The sequence below is a fragment of the Anomaloglossus baeobatrachus genome, chromosome 3 (genome assembly GCF_048569485.1).
Source record: "Anomaloglossus baeobatrachus isolate aAnoBae1 chromosome 3, aAnoBae1.hap1, whole genome shotgun sequence".
Classification (NCBI taxonomy): Eukaryota; Metazoa; Chordata; class Amphibia; order Anura; family Aromobatidae; genus Anomaloglossus; species Anomaloglossus baeobatrachus.
The window spans coordinates 483,160,119-483,166,118 of record NC_134355.1 but is presented as its reverse complement, the minus strand read 5'-3'; the positions used below and the strand labels follow the sequence as shown (position 1 = coordinate 483,166,118).

General features: G+C 52.6%; 1 protein-coding gene across 2 annotated transcripts in view; it reads left to right on the top strand.

Moving 5' to 3' along the window:
* ECT2 (epithelial cell transforming 2) overlaps positions 1-6,000 on the top strand; it is a 303,927-nt gene that overhangs the window by 279,424 nt on the left and 18,503 nt on the right. The window lies entirely within an intron of this gene.

Here is a 6,000-nt window from a genome sequence, read left to right as displayed (position 1 = left end):
CATAAATAAAGGGATCTTTACTAAAAGTATTTCTAAAGATTCTTTATTATATGCTAATAAGGCTAGGGACTAGTCGCAAGGGCATTACTTCCCATGTCCAGTTGGCCCAATAGCATAGTACGTCCCTGTGGGCGTACTAACATTCTAATGAATGTACAGCAATACCGCAAATACCTCACTCTTAGTGGCAGCCGGCGGAGGATGGATGCACACTGCGCGTGATCCGGAGTCCCCACACTATGCCTCACTGAAGCCTTGGAGCTTACAGCCAACATCAGTTTAGTGCGCATGATTGGAAGTCCTGGGGACTCTGGATCATGCCCAGTGAGCATCCATCCTCCGCCATTAAGAGTGAGGTATGTGCAGCGTCACTGCACATTCATTAGCATTTTGGTACGCAGACAGGGACGTGCTAACGTATCCCTTGGCTGGTTGGCCTACATAGCATAACTCCTTTGCAACTAGTCGCTGGCCTCATTAGCATATAATCGATCTTTAGAAATACTTTTTCTAAACATCTCTATCTATGCTAGTGTATACAGGGACTGTTAGGTAGGGATTAGCAATATGTACCCAGAATTGCTCGTGGGTCTGGGTGTATATTGCACCTGACAGGTTCCCTTTAACTTCCCCAAACACAGATATTTACTTTTAACAAACGTGGATTTAAAAAAAGATTCTAGTTACCTGACAAAAAAATATCTATATATATAATTGCCTTATTCTGTCTGTCTGTTTGTCTTGCTCCAAAATTGTGTCGTTAGTGACAACTGTCGGATTGGCCGCTGGGCTCGGCCTGGCCCCGCCCCCTGCATGGATTGGCCGCTTGCCCCGGCCCTCTGCACGCATCACCCGCTCCAGCGTACACCGGCTCCCGGTACACATGTGCAGGGAGCCGGCATACGCTGACGCCTCGCCCGCTCTGCCCCGCCCCGGCACACGTTGGCACGCTCGGCCCCGCACCAGGTGACCCGCTCGGCCCCGCCCCCGGCACACGTTGGCACGCTCGGCCCCCGGCAGCTCATTTGGCCCCGCCCCCGGCGACCCGCTCGGCCCCGCCCCCGGTTGCCCGCTCGACCCCGCCCCTGGTTGCCCGCTCGGCCCCGCCCCGGCACACGTTGGGCACCTATACACCTCCCCCCCAGAACTACTCCTCCCATTATACTCCTCTTTCCCCAGGACCACTCCTCCCATTATACTCCTCTTTCCCCAGGACCACTCCTCCCATTATACTCCTCTTTCCCCAGGACTACTACTCCTATTATAGTCCTATTATACTCCTGAGTATAATAGGAGGACTATTATACCATGGGGGATGGAGCACGATGGGGGGGTGCGCAGCATGGGGGATGGAGCACGATGGGGGGTGCGCAGCATGGGGGATGGAGCGTGATGGAGGGTGCGCAGCATGGGGGGATGGAGCACGATAGCGGGTGCGCAGCATGGGGGGATGGAGCACGATGGGGGGTGCGCAGCATGGGAGATGGCGCACGATGGGGGGTGCGTAGCATGGGGGATGGAGCACGATGGGGGGTGCGCATCATGGGGGATGGAGCACGATGGGGGGTGCGCATCATGGGGGATGGAGCACGATGGGGGGTGCGCATCATGGGGGATGGAGCACGATGGGGGGTGCGCATCATGGGGGATGGAGCACGATGGGGGGTGCGCAGCATGGGGGATGGAGCACGATGGGGGGTGCGCAGCATGGGGGATGGAGCACGATGGGGGGTGCGCAGCATGGGGGATGGAGCACGATGGGGGGTGCGCAGCATGGGGGATGGAGCACGATGGGGGGTGCGCAGCATGGGGGATGGAGCACGATGGGGGGTGCGCAGCATGGGGGATGGAGCACGATGGAGGGTGCGCAGCATGGGGGATGGAGCACGATGGAGGGTGCGCAGCATGGGGGATGGAGCACGATGGGTGCGTAGCATGGGGGATGGAGCACGATGGGGGGTGCGCAGCATGGGGGATGGAGCACGATGGAGGGTGCGCAGCATGGGGGATGGAGCACGATGGAGGGTGCGCAGCATGGGGGATGGAGCACGATGGGGGGTGCGCAGCATGGGGGATGGAGCACGATGGGGGGTGCGCAGCGTGGGGGATGGAACACGATGGGGGGTGCGCAGCGTGGGGGATGGAGCACGATGGGGGGTGCGCAGCGTGGGGGATGGAGCACGATGGGGGGTGCGCAGCGTGGGGGATGGAGCACGATGGGGGGTGCGCAGCGTGGGGGATGGAGCACGATGGGAGGTGCGCAGCGTGGGGGATGGAGCACGATGGGAGGTGCGCAGCGTGGGGGATGGAGCGCGATGGGGGGTGCGCAGCGTGGGGGATGGAGCGCGATAAGGGATGGAGCGCGATGGGGGGTGCGCAGCATGGGGGATGGCGCACGATGGGGATGCGCGGCATGGGGGATGGAGCACGATGTGGGGGTGCGCAGCATGGGGATGGAGTACGATGGGAGTGTACACCTCCCCCCAAAACACACACACACACACCGCCACACGCGCACCGCACACCACACCACACCACACACAAACACCGCGACATACACAAATATACGCACATACCGCGCAACACACACACCTTGCACAAAACATACCTTCCCCCAAAACACACAAGCACCCCACACCCACACAAACCGCGCAACAAACACAGCACCACATGCACACAATGCTGCAGACACACAGCGCTCCACAAACACTGCTCTCACACACAGCCACACTCAAAAAACACCCAGAACATTTACAGCGCCCTACACAAACACTTGGCAACTACACACAACATCTATATATATAACAAAAATCATACATTAACTACACAATACGTAAATTCTAGAATACCCGATGCGTTTGAATCGGGCCACCTTCTAGGTACACTATATTTGCCTTGCAAGAATCAGTTTGCACTCTGCATAGTTTTTACCCCCCTAAATGGTACTGTGGACCCTGGGGCTTGACTTTTTATCCAGCTTAGTTCTGGTTCTATCCACATGGAGCTGGTGTAGCTTTCTTCTGTCATTTAAAAGCTAAAGAATATTTCTAACCTTTGATTTTCATCACCGTATACCATGTAGCTGTGCTGGGTCCTCTGGATCGATGCACGACAAGTCAGTAATCTGTGGCCTCTGGATGGGGGACCTGAGAACTACTTGCCTGACGGATGGCATCCGTGGCTCTTCCTTTTGATTCGCCTGCATGGCGCAAAATTGCATATGTGTCATGCCACAGCAATAACATTGACAGGATAATCAAAAGTATAGCCACAAATGCTGGGCAGTAACATGCTGCTCTCAGGGCTCTTCTCCAATGGACACAGATTAGTGAACTAAATGGTGTAAATGGTAAATGCCATAAACTGCAAAAATTGAAGAATGTGACAATTGTTTTTTGTTTTTTGTTTTTTTGTTTTTTTGGGGGGAGGGGGGTGATGGAGTGGTGTTTGTCACTGCAATACAACAAATATAGCTGTAATAAGTGATCACTACATCAAATCCCAACATCATACAATAAAAATACTTGTTTCGCTCTGCAAAAAATAAGCCATCACACTGCTATGTTGACCTTACAGGTCTAGGAACATGGTGTCAAACAACCCCCTCAAATTTTATGAAAAGTTCAGCAATACCTTTGGTCAGTTCATTCTTTAGTTACTGAGAAATCGGAGTTTGAATTGATAGGCACATATTCTACAACTCTACTATAGCTCTTCAGACTTTTGTCACTCCTTCTTTTACCCGCTTAGCACCTCTGCCTCTTGCTTGACTGACTGCTTCTTTTCCTGATGTCACACAAGATAGATACTGTCAATGAAGCAGCAGGAGGCTCTCTGCGCGGGGGATAATGCTGGAGTGAGGCTTTTTATTTTTTGTCTATATAGTTTGTACGAGAGCCTGGTGTTTGCAAGGAGAGTTGTAATTTTGAATATCACCATTCATTCTACTGGCTGATGGTGGAAATTAACCCCTTCACAACCTTTGACAGATCTGTCCGTCATGGAGCGTGTGAGGTTAAGCTCCGCCCCCTTCCGCCAGCAGAATGCAGCGATCCGCGCACCTATCAGCTGTTTTTAACAGTTGACGTGTGCCTGCATGTTCCGAGTGGAATCACATTCCATCCAGAACATTTAACCCCTTACATCTCGCTGCCAAAGTCTGGCAGGGAGATGTATATATGCGCGGGGAAGATTTTCACTTACTGCCGCCCCCACCGGAAGTCACGTGCGCGAACACGTGACTTTCGGTGGTTGCCATGGTAGCACAGGGTCATGTGATGACGCCTGTAGCTGACATGACTCACTTCCTCTCAATGGCGGAATACAGCCGGCATTGAAAGTAAAGCACCGTATCTGCAGTTCTCAGCTCTGTAGCTGAGATCTGCAGATACTGCAGAGCGATTGGATTGCTGATCGCTATAGCACCCTAGGGGGACTAGTAAAATAAAAAAAGTAGAAAAAAAAAAAGTTTAAAAAAAACCCAACAAACCTAAAAGTTCAAATCACCCCCCTTTCACACCATTGAAAATTAAAGGGTTAAAAAACCCCACATATTTGGTATCTCCGCGTTCAGAAATGCCCCTATCTATCAAAATATAAAATCAATTAATCTGATCAGTAAACGGCGTAGCGGCAAAAATTCCAAACGCCAAAATTACGTTTTTTGGTCGCTGCAAGTTTTGCGCAAAATGCAATAACAGGCGATCAAAATGTAGCATCCGCACAAAAATGGTACCATTAGAAATGTCAGACGCAAAAAATAAGCAGTCACTAAGCCATACATCCCAAAAAGAGAACGCTACGTGTTTAAGAAAATGGTGTAAAACGTGCGCCACTTTTATTGGACAAACTTGTGATTTTTTTTAACTCCTTAGATACAAGTGAACCTATACATGTTTGGTGTCTACAAACTCGCACCGACCTCAGCATCACAATGACACATCGGTTTTACCATATAGTGAACACTGTGAATAAAATATCCCAAAAACTTTTGTGCGATCACACTTTTTTTGCCTTTTTTTTACCACACTTGGAATTGAATTTTTCTTTGTCGCTCCATTGGGAGACCCAGACAATTGGGTGTATAGCTTCTGCCTCCGGAGGCCACACAAAGTATTACACTCAAAAGTGTAAGGCCCCTCCCCTTCTGGCTATACACCCCCAGTGGGATCACTGGCTCACCAGTTTTGTGCTTTGTGCGAAGGAGGTCAGACATCCACGCATAGCTCCACTGTTTAGTCAGCAGTAGCTGCTGACTATATCGGATGGAAGAAAAGAGGGCCCATACTAGGGCCCCCAGCATGCTCCCTTCTCACCCCACTCTTGTCGGGTGTTTGTTAAGGTTGAGGTACCCATTGCGGGTACGGAGGCTGGAGCCCACATGCTGTTTTCCTTCCCCATCCCCCTGAGGGCTCTGGTGAAGTGGGATCATATCGGTCTCCAGGCACTGAGGCCGTGCTCCATCCACAGCTCCTGGGAATCTGCTGGACATGGAGCGGAGTATCCTCAGGGACATGGCCCTGCTACGTTAAGGTACTCTGTGTCCCTGTGGGGACCGCGCACGGACACACGGCAGCATTGCTGGGTGTGTTAGTGCGCCAGGGACGGCGGCGCTGCCCGCACTAGTGCCATCGCACACTACAGCTTGCTGGGTGTGTTAGTGTATTAGGGGACTACCGCGCTAACCGCCGTTGCCATTTTTATTTCGGGCGCGGCTGGGACTTGTGGTGCGCCGGGGACTTCCGCGCCGACCAAGGCTTATATGCCGGCCGCGCTTATCACTCGAGTCCCCGGCTTGCGCGGCCTAGTCTCACTTCGTTTCCGCCCACAGACCTGCCAGTCAGGGTAGGGGCGTGACGCTGCACAGCACGGCAGCGCTGAGAGCTGGAGTATGCTTTGCATACTCCACCCCTCTCACTGTGTGCACTGTGAAACCGGCAGCGCTGAGAGCTGGAGTATGCTTTGCATACTCCACCCCTCTCACGGTGTACACTGTGAAGC